This window comes from Squalius cephalus, assembly GCF_949319135.1.
Source record: "Squalius cephalus genome assembly, chromosome: 17".
Lineage (NCBI taxonomy): Eukaryota > Metazoa > Chordata > Actinopteri > Cypriniformes > Leuciscidae > Squalius > Squalius cephalus.
In genome coordinates, this window is record NC_137138.1 from 28884218 (window position 1) to 28901420 (window position 17203).

Below are 17203 nucleotides of genomic sequence, written 5' to 3' on the forward strand. Positions count from 1 at the left end.
TGCAAAATTCCCGCATGCATAGTGAAACGTGGATATTTAGGAAAGTTTTTGTGCCTTCTAGTGGTTTACAGGAGAATACAATCAAATACATATTTTACACCAGTGAGCCTTTAGCCCTGTTGTACCATCTTATTTTCTTTAGAAACACAAAAGGAGACGTGTTTTTATAGTCCTGGACACTCTTTTCCATCCAATTATAATGAATTGGGACCCACATAAACTTGTCCTTTACACTAGGACATAGTGTGACATATTTCAAAACTATTTACCATAGCACCATTACATTGCATTGAGGACTACAGTGAACATTTTACACCTTCAAGTAAATTTAATTATTTATAAACAACAACAGCAACAACAATAAAAATATGTAACAGATTTTACCCTTTTTCTGAAGTAAATATGAGCCATGTTTACTTGTGAAATATTTGCCGAACAATGCTAGGGGGTTGTTCTGAGTGGTTGCGCATTATGTAATCAAGTAACAAAGAAAGAAAAGCATTACATTAAAAAAAAAAAAATACAACAAAATATCTGAGTTTCAATTCATTATTTATTTTTTTTTTTTAATAATTAGCACGTTATGTTATGTTACGTTTGTAACCCTCGTTCCCTGAAGGAGGGAACGGAGACATAATCGATGTGTCAACTGATTGGGATCACGCTAGGGAGCCTGTCATCTTCGAGTATTGTAAAAACGACCCAATGGACACTGGCGTGCGTGATTCGCTCACACGCCCCGCCCCGCAAGGCGGGTATAAATACGGAAGTGGATGCCTGCACCAGTTGTTTTTCGCTGAGGAGCCGAGCGGAACCCGGTCAGCGGAGGTAAAGAATACACATATGGGATCACCGTAGGGATCACAACATATGGACCCCACCTAACACAAGTTACACAAGCATACAAGTGATAGGCCTAGTATCGGATGCTCTGCCACATCCAACACCATTAAAATCTGTGAATATATTGGCAACTTTACTGAACTTGAGTTAAGCACTGACCGCATTTCTTTATATTTGAGTCCAAGTTCAAACACTATGAAACGCTCCATTGTTAACGTACGGAGCTGTCTGAAACACTGTCAGGGGGACATTAAACAGGAAGTGTTTGTCCGAGCTCACAACGGGTTTTTCAAGGGAACGCATATATCTTTGCGAGGGAACACAACAGGTTTTGCAAGGGAACGCAAATATCTTTGCGAGGGAACGCAAAAGTTTTGCAAGGGAACACAAAGTTTCTCAGGGGAACGCAAAAGTTTTGCAAGGGAACGCAAAAGATTTAAAGAATATTTTTTTCTCCCATCCCACATTTTTTCCACCACCATGTCCCTTTAGGGGCTCTGTAAATCTTTAATATTTGGCAACTTCTTTTAGAAATGCTACAGCCACTGTAATTTCTTGAATAAGAAAATGTGGACATCAAAACATGCAAACTCTGAGCGAGGGTTTAGACTTTTATTTTGAAATCGCAATGAACAGTTTGCATATTTAGAAACATATAATGATGTATTCTCCTGTGTTGACGTAGGTTTATAAATGATTCACTTTACAAATCTGATGTAATGACGCACACTGCGTTCCCAAATGAACGTTATAAGCAACCCAAACACACAGCATATGCAGAGATGGAGTTTGAGATGCTCCACGCATGTAAATGATAACAGTTCATGTGGAGGCAGTGTTGCGAACGCTCTGAGAAACATGTAACCTGTATGTAAATAATTAAAGCACTCAATAGCATTATCTATGCTGTAGTGTGTTTTTAAAATGGTTTTAATACATTGTGCAGCCTTAGAAAACGGTCTAATAATCCGGTATTTTGCCGCTAACTCGACACGGCTAAATTACAATTGAGGATTTTTTTTAAATCAAGTATTTGAATTTCCTATGATATTCTAGTCTCTAAATATGTCCCTCCTTTAATGTTAGTCTACAAAATTTTTGGCCATTTTTTGTGTAAATAGTTTTGTAGTTAATTACATAATATGACTGATGTAGCAAGCTGAATATGTTATCAGATGTTACTACTATCCCTATCACCAAAACTGTGAGCCACTCTCAACAGTGGAGGCGAGACTTCAAAAGAGCAAACGGCCGATGCAGGACCTTCTTCCCACTAAGGTAAATCACATCAACCCCAATCTGTATTTTCATTCCATGCTCCAAAGACAAGTGAACCTTAGAGAGCACAGAGGTCAGTGTCCAACTTGATCTGCTGTGGAAATACAGTAAAGAATCAGTATAATATCCAGTATCCAGTGTTGGTCTGTAGAGCGAGTTCTGTTAGATAATGTCTGTAGTTAGCCACCACTCACGCTCTTGCTATCACACCACTTTTTCAGCTGTGACTATGTGACCCCACCAACCCCTGTGGTAAAGCCAATGAGATGAGATCTCAACGGTTAAATTTCTCATCATGAGGCCAATGTTCAATACCAACCCATTTCTTGTTCCATTAATCATTCTCTTTTCCTTTCCTTAAAATGTATTCTCTTTCTTCCTGATTGTCGCATCTGTTTGTCTGTTGCTTGCTCTGCTCTTTCTTTTCTTTCTTTTAACTATAACAAATCAGTTTTCATCTCTTTAGGCATAGACCCCAGTGTTTTCACTTTGTTTTCAATTTATCTTTCATCTGAGTGCTTTCTTCTGCTTTCGATCATTCTCTTTCTTGCTATAAATAGCCATTCATCTCAAAGGTCCAGCCCATAGCTGTTCTTTTGGCATTAGCACAAGAGTCCAGGGGCCAGCCTGTCATTTGAGGAGTGAAGCCTGTTGTACATAAACAGTTATCAGTAGCTTTTCTTGATCCATTTAGCTTCACTTGATCTACCACCACCACACAATATGGTGACAGAATTATATTTGACCATATACTGTATACAGTGGGGGGAACAAGTATTTGATACACTGCAGATTTTGCAGGTTATCCCACTTACAAAGCATGTAGAAGTCTGTATTTTTTATCATAGGTACTCTTCAACTGTGAGTGACGTAATCTAAAACAAAAATCTAGAAAATCACATTGTATGATTTTTAAGTAATTAATTTGCATTTTATTGCATGACATAAGTATTCGAAACATCAGAAAAGCAGAACTTAATATTTGGTACAGAAACCTTTGTTTGCAATTACAGAGATCATACGTTTCCTGTAGTTGTTGACAAGGTTTGCACACACTGCAGCAGGGATTTTGGCCCACTCCTCCATACAGACCTTCTCCAGGTCCTTCAGGTTTGGGGGCTGTCGCTGGGCAATACGGACTTTCAGCTCCCTCCAAAGATTTTCTATTGGGTTCAGGTCTGGCTGAGGCCACTCCAGGACCTTGAGATGCTTCTTACGGAGCCACTCCTTAGTTGCCCTGGCTGTGCATTTCGGGTCGTTGTCATGCTGGAAGACTGGAAGATCTTCAATGCTCTTACTGAGGAAATAGGATTATTCCATCCATCCTCCCCTCAATACGGTGCAGTCGTCCTGTCCCCTTTCCAGAAAAGCATCCCCAAAGAATGATGTTTCCACCTATATGCTTCACGGTTGGGATGGTGTTCTTGGGGTTGTACTCATCCTTCTTCTTCCTCCAAACACGGCGAGTGGAGTTTAGACCAAAAAGCTCTATTTTTGTCTCATCAGACCACATGACCTTCTCCCATTCCTCCTCTGGATCATCCAGATGGTCATTGGCAAACTTTAGATGGGCCTGGACATGCGCTGGCTTGAGCAGGGGGACCTTGCGTGCGCTGCAGGCTTTTAATCCATGACGGCATGATCATTTAATCCTTCCTCATGATCATTGATGCCCCACGAGGTGAGATCTTGCATGGTTCCCCAGACCGAGGGAGATTGACTGTCATCTTGAACTTCTTCCATTTTCTAATAATTGCGCCAACAGTTGTTGTCTTCTCACCAAGCTGCTTGCCTATTGTCCTGTAGCCCATCCCAGACTTGTGCAGGTCTACAATTTTATCCCTGATGTCCTTACACAGCTCTCTGGTCTTGGCCATTGTGGAGAGGTTGGAGTCTGTTTGATCGAGTGTGTGGACAGGTGTCTTTTATACAGGTAACGAGTTCAAACAGGTGCAGTTAATACAGGTAATGAGTGGAGAACAGGAGGGTTCTTAAAGAAAAACTAACAGGTCTGTGAGAGTCTGAATTCTTACTGGTTGGTAGGTGAACAAATACTTATATCATGCAATACAATGGAAATGAATGATTTAAAAATTATACAATGTGATTTTCTGGATTTTTGTTTTAGATTCCGTCTCTCACAGTTGAAGTTTACCTATGATAAAAATTACAGACCTCTACATGCTTTGTAAGTAGGAAAACCTGCAAAATCGGCAGTGTATCAAATACTTGTTCTCCCCACTGTGTGTGTGCGCATATATATATATATATATATATATATATATATTAGGGGTGGGGGAAAAAATCGATTCTTCGATGCATCGCGATGCGGACGTGGACGATTCTGAATCGATTCACAAATGTCAAAAAATCGATTTTCTAAAAAAAAAATATATATATTTTTTTTCTAATAACGTAATATTGACGGGACGCAAAAGGCGGAACTATAAGCGGACGTGCAGTGCGCGGACAGTCTGTGGCGCGCACATAACAGATTCGCGGCGTCGCGCACATACATAACAGACTCATGATGGCTGAGCGCCAAATTCGAACGGCACCTCCTTCGTTAAAAGCTAACGTATGTAAAATTGGCAATTTCATTGTTACCTATTTAGTATTTTTGTATGAGAGCTGCTTTCTGTATTGTTTAGTTTTCACATCAGTACACTGTGTAAACCGATCTGTTATACGTACGTTATACTGCAATATGTGCAATTTCCGTCACAAAAATTTACATTTTGACTGTGCTCTCTGCAGATGTTCATTCACTGTTTTTGTATAAGCTGTTTTTGATTGTAGTATACAGCAAACATTTCAAGTCATAACTCTTTATTATTTAGTTGTGTATAAGAGTGGCTTTGTATGTTACTAATTGAAGCTACAGTAAGTTGTTCAAAAATGTTCATTTTGTCTTCTTAATGATTAAATTGGACAATTCTCTTCTAGAAAGACAAGGTCTTCAGGTGGCGAAAAAACTTTTTCTTTACCTTGACATGTTTCGACTGCAACCTGCAGTCTTCCTCCACCTGAACACCTTGTCTTTCTAGAAGAAAATTGTCCAATTTCTACAGTATGTTGGTTCTGATCTACTTCCTAAAGGAAATAAGCCTTTCATTTATTTGTTATTGTTTAGTTCAACTTGATGAGTCACAACACAATGTGATGTATTCATTTCTGTGTTCTACAGAACATAAGCTACATACAAATAATTCTGAAGTTATAACTACACAACACAGAAAGTGCTTTGAGTTGTTGTTACTCAATAAAAGAGTTAAGTAATTCAGCAGCTGAATTTTTTTAATACTGCAATCACTTTGTAGTGTATTTTCGTTTACTGTTGTGAAATGGAAAATCAATAATCGCTAATCGAGAATCGTTAATAATCGAAAATCGACTGTAATCGAATCGGGACTTCAATAATCGTAATCGAATCGGGAAATCAGACAGATTAACCACCCCTAATATATATATATATATATATATATATATATATATGCACCTGTTTGAACTCGTTACCTGTATATATATATATATATATATATATACATATTATGGCAAACCGTTCAGGAAATAATTATATTTATAATATGAAGTCTGAATATATAGAATAAAAGTCTGAATATATATAAAACGAATGTCTGAATATATATGGAATGAAAGTCTGAATATATATAGAATGAAAGTCTGAATATATAGAATGAAAATCTGAATATATATAGAATGAAAGTCTGAATATATAAAGTGAAAGTCTGAATATATATAGAATGAATGTCTGAATATATAGAATGAAAGTCTGAATATATAAAACGAATGTCTGAATATATGGAATGAAAATCTGATGTTATCAGCGCCATCTTGTGTTATTCATCTACTATTTTTTATACACATTTTGAACAATGAGCGAGTCCGCACGAAATTTAGTAGCAGCAATTTTAAGTAACGATCGTCTAATTAACACCCTGGCGAATGCGTGTACGGGTCAAAATACTGGCAACCGTACTCAACATCGTTTTACTGATGAAGAAATTAATTCACTATTTCATCACGGAAGAGCGAATGCGGTGAATTCATAAGATTCATAAATTCCTTCGAGAATGATGCATAATGTTCTTTCAGCAACATTTTGTTGAACATGACTGCCCATAAGCGCTCAGAATGTCGCAAGAATGGAAATATGATCCTCGAGATGACGTGATGTAGACTCCAAATTGTTTATGTTGTTTGGAGTATGACCAACTGTTGCAAAAAAGTCTTGTAGCTCACCAAAGTATTGGAAAATTTCAGGGAATGACATTTTTAAATGAATCACAATTCAAAAGGCTAAAACAAGCTACACATTATTCAGTGAGAATTGTCAAATGTACACTTTCTTTTCACATATTCACACTTTCACATACATTTAGACTTTCATTCTATATATATTCAGACTTTCATTCTATATATTCAGACTTTCATTCTATATATATATATTCAGACTTTCATTCTATATATATTCAGACTTTCATTCTATATATTCATTCATTCTATATATATTCAGACTTTCATTCTATATATTCAGACTTTCATTTTATATATAGTCAGACTTTCATTCTATATATATATTCAGACTTTCATTCTATATATTCAGACATTCATTCTATATATTCAGACTTTCATTTTATATATTCAGACATTCATTCTATATATATTCAGACTTTCATTCTATATATTCAGACATTCATTCTATATATATTCAGACTTTCATTCTATATATTCAGACTTTCATTCTATATATAGTCAGACTTTCATTCTATATATATATATATTCAGACTTTCATTCTATATATTCAGACATTCATTCTATATATTCAGACTTTCATTTTATATATTCAGACATTCATTCTATATATTCAGACTTTCATTCTATATATATTCAGACTTTCATTCTATATCTTTCATTCTATATATATTCAGACTTTCATTCTATATATATATTCAGACTTTCATTCTATATATATTCAGACTTTCATTCTATATCTTTCATTCTATATATTCAGACTTTCATTCTATATATATATATTCAGACTTTCATTCCATATATATTCAGACATTCGTTTTATATATTCAGACTTTCATTCTATATATTCAGACTTCATATTATAAATATAATTATTTCCTGAACGGCTTGCCATAATATGTATATATATATATATATATATATATATATATATATATATATATATGTGTATATTAGGGTGGTCCTTATCTTTAAAGTATCCAATTGTCATGCTCTTAACCCTTCAAATTGTTCCTTTATATAAGAAAATACAGCATGCCAATTTTTATGGCAGTAACATAATAATTACTGGTAGCTCAATAGCTTTAAACTTTCTGAGATTTTGATGATTTTCGTAAAAACAGATCATTTGATTTGGTATTGTACCTGGCTAGTAAAAATCCAAAAAAATCTCCATAAAAGCATCTAATGCACCATATATTCCTAAATATGTATTTTAGATACATATCTCAGTTTACTTATTGTAGAAACTAAATCCAAATTAATCCATCCATGACCCGGTTTAGCAGATTTACCTTTCCTGGTGGAATCAATACATATTTCTATTGATGATCACCTTGGTTATTGTTTGGGTTAACACATTTTTTGGTTTAAAAAATTACATTACGTTCCTTGAAATTGACCCGGAACTTTGGCCGAATCAAGCAGATTATCAGGAGGCACAGGCAACCATGCAATGAAAGTAGTCAATGATCACGGCGAGAGAGGAGTGGCTCTGATTCAAGAATACAATGGCTATCTCACACACTCTGAAGAACAATTGCAGTTTCTCCTTCATGTGGTGGAAGATCACCGACGGATCTATCCAGACTGCAAAAAGTCAACACTGGCTGCTGAGCATCAGAAATGAGGGATTGTTGAAAACTTTGTGCTTTTTTGAGATTGTTGTCATTGTTGTCATGTCAGTGTTGCTCTGATTTCAATAAAATGTAGTTCATTTGCAGCAACTTTTAATATTACTTGCATATCACAATAACGCCGCACAGCTTAACATAGGCAATCTTCCACATGATTGAGCTACCTCTAAATATTATTTTTTTGTCAACATTTGTGCATATTTCTAATTTTGAAGTTAAAAGGAACAGTTTAAAAGGTTAAGACACTAACATTTTGCACAAAAAAAAAAATTGGACTTGATAAGGACCACCCTAATATATATATATATAGTACAGGCCAAAAGTTTGGACACATTACTATTTTTAATGTTTTTGAAAGAAGTTTCTTCTGCTCATCAAGCCTGCATTTATTTGATCAAAAATACAGAAAAAAATGTAATATTGTGATATATTATTACAATTTAAAATAATTGGTTTTCAATTTATTATACTTTAAATTATCATTTATTTCGGTGATGCAAAGCTGAATTTTCAGGATCATTACTCCAGTCTATCAAATTATCCTTTAGAAATCATTCTAATATGATGATTCATTATCAAAGTTGGAAACAGTTCTGCTGCTTAATATTTTTTCATAACCTGTGATACTTTTTTAGGATACTTTGATGAATAAAAAAAAGAAAAAGAAAAAAGAAAAGAAAAAAAAAGATGCAAATGTTTTCAAGATAGAAATCTTTTATAACAACAATATACACTACTGGTCAGTAATTTAGGGTCAGTAATTTTTTTCTTTATTTTTTTTTTAAATAAATCAATAATTTTATTCAGCAAGGATGTGTTAATTTGATAAAAAGTGATAATAAAGAAGATTTATATAAAAAAAAAAATATTTTGAATAAATGCAGTTCTTTTTAACCTTTTATTCATCAAATATATTAGGCAGCAGAACTGTTTCCAACACTCATAATAAATCAGAACATTAGAATGATTTCTAAAGGATCATGTGATAGACTGGATGTCACATGTGACACTGAAGACTGGAGTAATGATCCTGAAAATTCAGCTTTGCATCACCGAAATAAATGATAATTTAAAGTATAATAAATTGAAAACCAATTATTTTAAATTGTAATAATATATCACAATATTACATTTTTTTCTGTATTTTTGATCAAATAAATGCAGGCTTGATGAGCAGAAGAAACTTCTTTCAAAAACATTAAAAATAGTAATGTGTCCAAACTTTTGGCCTGTACTGTATATATATATATATATATATATTTATATTTATCAATTAAGAGGCACTTGCTTTAGGTTTCATCCGTCCATCCACTTCATCAGCAGCTGTAGGTTCTTTATTGAAAAGAAAGATGGCGGACACTATCCCGCAGCCCTTGAACAATTAAGCAAATTCAGAATCTTCACAAACCTAGATTTAAGAAGTGCATACAACATAATCATGATCCGGAGGTGGGACAAATGGAAGACAGCTTTTCTCACCACTAGAAGGCACTAGAGAGCATGTCAGGTTATGCTCCATGGCAGGGGTATTCAATTAAAGTTCCTTCTTTCACATCGGAGGTCCGAACAATACTTTTTTGGAACAGTAAATTTCCATCGAGGCAACTGTAGTACTTTGTAAAAGAAAAATCCTAAACACTCAAAATATTCATCAAAGATGGAAATACTGGGCCCCAAGAGCCAAAGCGGTAATGCCAAATAATTTTTTTTACTAATATTTACCCCCCAAAAAGTAAATATTCTTCCAACTGGATATGTATAAAAGGGTAAGATCAGATGTTTTATCAGGGTTTTTTTTTTTTTATTATTATTTTTTTTTAGGACACCTACATGTATGGCACATACAGTGCTATGCATAAGTTTAGACACCCATGCTAAAGTTGACTAAAAAGAGGAATAAAAAATCATCTTTTGGAAATTGAACTTAATGCCTTAATTAAAAAAATTAGGAAAAATCCAACCTTTAAGGACACCAATTTTCTTTGTGAATGAATAATGTATCGTAAATAAATAAATGTTCTTCCTTAAAATACAGGGTGCATAAGTTTGGACACCCCTATGTTAAATTCCCATAGAGGCAGGCAGATTTTTATTTTTAAAGGCCAGTTACTTCATGGATCCAGGATATTATGCATCCTGATAAAGTTCCCTTGGCCTTTGGAATTAAAATAGCCCCACATCATCATATAGCCTTCACCATACCTAGAGATTGGCATGGAGTACTTTCCATAAGATCATCTCTCAATGCAAATCAAACCAGCTATTAGGCTAACTGAAATAAAACCATGCCAGTCTCTAGGTATGGTGAAGGTTATGTAATGATGTGGGGCTATTTTACATCCAAAGGCCAAGGGAACTTTATCAGGATGCATGGTATCCTGGATCCATGAAGTAACTGGCCTTTAAAAATAAAAATATGCCTGCCTCTATGGGAATTTAACATAGGGGTGTCCAAACTTATGCACCCTGTATTTTAAGAAAGAACATTTATTTATTTACGATACATTATTCATTCACAAAGAAAATTGGTGTCCTTAAAGGTTGGATTTTTCCTAATTTTTTTAATTAAGGCATGAAGTTCAATTTCCAAAAGATGATTTTTTATTCCTCTTTTTAGTCAACTTTAGCATGGGTGTCTAAACTTATGCATAGCACTGTAGAAGGCCTTGGGGCTGAGAAAACATACTAGGAGTGCAGGGTTTACCTCTTAAGAAAAGTATGGACAATTTTTATATTTTCTTTTTGCTTTTATATTTGTATATATTATAATAAACTACTAAAAACAAACAATGTACATAATTTAATAATCAAAACTCTCATCATGAGCACAAAAAAAGTTAAAGGGGACCTATTATGCAAAAATCACTTTTACATAATATTATAATACACATAGGTATATTATTATTTTACATAAATGTGTTGTGTGTACACAACCACCCTATAATAATAAAAATCTACTGACTTAAATCCCTTTAAATCCCCATAAATCTTAAGCAGTATCTCAGCACAAGCCTATTGCAAAGTGACGTAACTTTGTACAGGCCCCGCCCACGACTACTGACGGACTCTGCTGTATTAGCATAGACCCCGCCCTGAGCGAGTTGAACACTGTCCGCCATTTTCTCCAGGCTGGAGCAGCTGTAGCGACAAGAATGTCTTGTAAGCCATTCAGGTGTTTTGTTGTTAGAAGTAAGAGTTAACCCTCTGAGGTCGGCAAACGCGCCGGCGCGTTTTGCCGGATTTTCTTCACATTGTAGCACTATAAACTTAAATTACTCCGTCATTTATGGTCATACAGAAAAAAGAAATATAAAAAAAGAATCTGTGATATTTTTACTTTTGTAGGTGTCCACTTACAATCAAATCAAAACATTGTGCTTTTGTAAAATAAAGAAAATAAACAGGGTGTGCGTTCTGCCTCTCCATCACTGTGAACTTTTTTTTCTTGAGCACGTCTATAAACTGAAACCAAACTCAGCGAATACTTGTCACACATTTATGAGCCATATACCTTTATAAACATTTAAGTGTGTACTTTTAAATGATCGCATTCAAACTGAAAACAAATATTCTCTGTTTAAGTAATTTGTATAAAACCAACAAGATGTCCAGCTTCTCAAACGCTAGCTCATTACAGTTAATTTGGCCACGCCCACTCGCGCAAAAGACATTCACATGCAAATCTCCACATGGAACGCGAACGCGCTCGTTACCTCAGAAACAAAACACCAAAACACTTCACACGTCTCTGCTTTTCGTCGAGTTTGAAAGACGTGCCGTGAGCTTACATTGGATTTACCTCAGAAGAAGAAGAACGCGATTTGAAGACAAGAAAGATGTAAGGTAAGAAATCCGTATATAAGTTTGTTATTGTTGCATAAATTTCACATTGCAGTTGAACTGTTGCTAGATATATGGTGAATATTATAATATTTAGACCCGTATTACTGTTACTGTGTTTGTGGATATCTGCTCAAATGTAGATATGTATGGTAACCATAATGTTTTATATTTGAGCGCGATCGCGTTTGAATGTATCATATTTGGATCGCGATCGCGTTTGAAAATGGCTCAATGTTTTTACTATTATCTCATTTCATATCATCATAACGAATGGAAACATTTGAAGTAACATGATAATCAATGTATTTTTCTCTAGCTTAGTTGTTACTGAAATATTTTGGAAGATTTATAGGCTGATATGGTTATTGTTATTATTATTTTATGCAGCACTGCGCATAGCCTATGCCTACAAGGCACAACAAACCTGGTGTTCATTAGCCTATATTATATATTGTTGGAAACATTTATGTGTGTGTGTATGTGTGTATTCTGTGAATTTTAAAAAGCAATTTTAACCAGAAAAATCTAAAATGTATTCCCAAAATCGTGCAGGCCTATAGTTTCTCTTGATATCAGTATGTTCACTTTTTTTTTTTTCAGGGCCCAGATGCCACTCCTGCTGACTTCAACATTCACATGAACATGGTAAAGTGAAAATCAAACACCTTGGAAATGAAAGGTATGTACAATATTTTTAGGAATGGCACAAAGGTCTCTGTCTTTGGATAATTGTTTTCAATGAGTGCTTTTTTGTCATTTGTTTTGTATCTTTGGATTATGTTGTGTTGTAAATAAATCCAAAAAATCTAAAAAATCTAAAAGCCATTCTTTTTTAAAATCTCCTCATTCTTTGTGCAAGGTTGCTCAGAATGATAGGGCCTGATAGCTGGCCTGATAGCTTCTAATAGGGCCATTAGGGAGTGTCTTTGTCTTTCTCAGGTGTCTTTCCCGCATAAAGCTTTTTCACACAAAACACGTCGTAACATTTTTAAATCAATATATTGTCTTATCTGAATGAGCAGTCAGGGTGATTTTCACATAGTTTTGGAGCAAATATTCTATGCTACGTCATACAATTTTCAAAAGTCTTGTGAAGAAATAATCAGTATGGGTTTCATGACCTTATTTCAGTGAGAATTTTTTTTTTGTATTTTCACAAACCACGCATAAATGTCATTATCTCAAAACTACAAACTTTTACACACATGCTGCTGATATATTATTATAGCAGAGTTTGTGCTGAATACAGTGTAATTAGACTTTAGCCATGAAAATGTCACAAGTAACAGAAATAAGCACAAATGTCAGAGCATGTCAGAACACCTCCAAGGCCCAGAAAACACCTCAGACCCCAGAGGGTTAACATAACAGTCTTTGTGAGTCTCCCGACATCAGAGTCGTTGAAGACGCAGTGGCGTGCAAATCATTTTACACATATAACTTATGTTGTCCTCTTGCTTTTATCCACTATTAGTACAAGCCTGTTGTAGAGGACCCCGTCTGAATGATGGCCAAAACTTTACTGATGAATTTTTATGAAGTTTATTTTATTTCACACAAAAGATGAAGCATCTGTTTCACTTCAGAAAATCACTGTAAGTGCTGCTAGTGACAGTTTCTGACATTTTCAGTGCGTGAGATTGTCCTGTTTTGTTGTTGCACAAGCTCTTGAAGCTCCACCCTCTTCTTGAAAAAGGCCGGGAGAACCAGCTCATTTGCATTCAAAGGGACACACACAAAAACAGTGCGTTTTTGCTCACCCCCCAAAAGTGGCAATTTTAATATGCTTGTAAAATGATCTGTAGGGTATTTTGAGCCAAAATAAGAATGAGTTTGAACTGATAAGAATGTAAAATGTGTACCTTGAAATGCAATGTAAGTCGCTTTGGATAAAAGCGTCTGCCAAATGCATAAATGTAAATGTAAAACTTCACATATACACTCTAGGTGGGGGGGACGCCACTGGCAAAACCAGCAATGCAAGTTTGAGAGGTGACACCCCGACAAATCTCGCGAGAATCACGACTTGCTTTATGGCACGACATTACATACATCAACAACATATGAAGCAGCCTCTATGGAAGACACTATAGTGTCTATAGCACGCATTTCAGATGTGAATCATGGCAGAGTCGACTTATAATAGTCGATTTATAATAGTCCTTAATGAATGTTGCTTGTCAGACTGTACAAACATGATCCCCGCTGTAAGTCATGTAATTTTGATCTCAGTTGTCATTGATGTCAGAGTGTACAGTAGTCAAGAATGTAAAAATGGATGCACACACGAAGACTCTTTCAGAGTTTTAAATCATCAATCTGTGACACGTTTGGTGATGGTTAGCTGCATTACATGCAGAATTAAAACAAGCATTCATTTTGATCATGGCTTGCCTTGGGGAAAAAAAAAAATTGAATAAAATAAATAAATTTCATAAATATGAAGCAAGTGGTGGTTTGTTGTTGTATCATCAATGAAAATTGTACTTTTCTCCTATTGGTTTTTGATCAAAAACTACAAATTTTAGCCTAGGAACAGATTAATCTTTTAGGATTCACAGAACTTGCCACAGATGGCAAAATCTTGGCAAGAATCATATAGTTGACACCTGGCTCAATCAAAATTGGATCAACACATCCAACACGTAAAAACAGAGCTATCTCGTCTGCTGGAGAACCAACTGTATGTCAAATCGGAGAAGTGTGAATTCCACACCACAAACATTAGCTTTTTCGGGAAACTGCGGCACTGGCTAGAGGGGGCCACTCATCCCTTTCAGGTAATCACTGACCACAAGACCCTGGAATTTATCAAGAGTGCAAAGAGACTGAACACAAGCTCGTTAGTCTTTGTTCTTCACTTCCACTTGACAGTCTCCTACCGACCAGGCAGCAAAGACAATAAGGCAGATGCTCTCACCAGAAGGTACGATCCTATGCACACTACTTAAAGGGATAGTTCACTTTGAAATTAAATTTTGGTATGTTTTAGCTTACCTCAAGGGCATCCAAGATGTAGGTGTCTTTGTTTCCGCAGTAGTTTCAATTTTGATATTTTTAGGTCAAACCGTTCTTGTCTGTCAGTCATATAATGCAGGTCTATCGTCACCACCTCAAAGAGCATGCACAGAGAAGTTCAAATTAAACAATTCCCCATCGTAAGTACACATTGATGGCCTAAGACACGAAACGAGCGGTTTGTGTGAGAAAACTAACAGTATTTATATCGTTTTTACCTCTTGTACACTTTCCGGCGCTTGCGCAGACTAAGCCAGAACGCGCGCACACGTCACACACCAGGAAGCGACCGCGCCCTCAGATCACTTGGACGCATGTAGAGGTAAAAACGTCACGTAAAAATATCAAAATTGAAACTACTGGGAATAAAAGACACCTACATCTTGGATGCCCTTGAGGTAAGCTAAAACATACCAAAATTTCATTTCAAAGTGAACTATCCCTTTAAGGTGAGTGAGTGTGTCAGATGATTCCTTCCCAAATTACTTCCTTCTCAGGAGAATTGTTGGTAACGCTTTACATTAAGGTTTCCTTTGTAAAGGGTTTATAAAGGTTTTCATTAATGACTAATTACTAAGTTACAAATTGTTGATATTAACATTGACACAAATCTGCAATAATAAACACAATACATGCCAAATAGTGATCCATTTTTAGCTCACGTTATAATGCTTATATTTATTCGCATTTATTTTATTATATATATTCTGACTATATTATGACTATATTCTCATTAATATCTCATGCCACTTAATGTGTTGCTTACCAGTAGCTATTCTGTCTTACCCATAATACTCTGCAAAAACTTCATGATACATATTCACAGCAATGTATAAAAACTGATTTATTGTTAATTAAAATGAAATGTATAGGGTGGATCATTTAAGATATGATTACATGAATTATTAGCATTAACCTTTTCACGCATAGTGGTCACTACAGTGGACAGGTATTCAAAAAGCATTTTTTTGCAAATGCATGGATTTTTATGGCAAAGTTGCACATCAACCTCAACAGTGGACTTTTGTGCATCATCCTATACATTGCCACCAAGTGGCAAGTCAATTTTTTCCCCCTCCAAACCAAGATGGCCAATGGTCAGTCAGAAATGCCAAGTTGCTCCGGAATATCCACCCATTCCTTCTATGCTATACCTCAACAGTGGACTCTTGTGCATCATCCTATACATTGCCACCAAGTGGCAAGTCAATTTTTTCCCCCTCCAAACCAAGATGGTCAATGGTCAGTCAGAAATGCCAAGTTGCTCCGGAATATCTACCCATTCCTTCTATCCTATACCTCAACAGTGGACTCTTGTGCATCATCCTATACATTGCCACCAAGTGGCAAGCCAATTTTTTCCCCCTCCAAACCAAGATGGCCAATGGTCAGTCAGAAATGCCAAGTTGCTCCGGAATATCCACCCATTCCTTCTATCCAATAAAAAAATATTGCAGCATCAAGCTATATCTAATGAGTCATATCACAGTTAAATTTTCCAAGTTTTGATTTTAGATTAGGAGAAAATTCGGTAACACTTTATTTTACGGTGCCCTTGATACAGAGTAATTACTTAATTAATTACTTAGTAATAGACTTTGTAATAACATGTAACAAAATGTACTTAACATGTAACTACGTTAGGGAACAGCCTATACTTACAGATTGTAATTACGCACATGTAATAGGCAGCTACTGTTACACATGTGTAACAATCCGAGTCTGTTACATACGTGTTACGGACTTGGTACACTGTAATTATGTAAGAAAGTACTTAGTATAACACAATGTAACAACAAGTACTTAAATATGTTAGGCTACTAAGGTCTGCAGTTACACATGGTAAATGTGTATGTTCTGTAGCATTACTTGTATGTAACATAAAATAAAGTGTATCAAGATTGTACTTAAGTGCACTTCCTGTGTATCTACATATGTTATCCATCTGAATTAACCCACTAGTTCATAGCTTAAATACATGCATTAGCTTCCTAATTACATTGCAATTACAAAATATTACACAGGTATAAGCTACGTAAAATAAAGTGCATCAAGAATGTACTTAAGTGTACTTTGTGTATACATACAGTACCTTATCCATCTCTGCCTTACTTTGATTTAACTCATTAGTTCACAGCTTAAATGCATGCAGTAGCTTCTTAATTACATTGCAATTACATTGCAATTACACAGGTATAAGCTACGTAAAATAAAGTGCATCAATAATGTACTTAAGTGTACTTTGTGTATACATACCTTATCCATCTCTGCCTTACTTTGATTTAACTCATTAGTTCACAGCTTAAAT

The 17203-nt window shown here is 35.3% G+C and overlaps 1 protein-coding gene across 1 annotated transcript in view; it reads right to left on the reverse strand.

Annotated features, from left to right (window-relative positions):
* The window catches only part of gabra3 (gamma-aminobutyric acid type A receptor subunit alpha3), a 668187-nt gene that overhangs the window by 42227 nt on the left and 608757 nt on the right, over positions 1-17203 (reverse strand). The gene's annotated exons all lie outside the window — the stretch shown is intronic.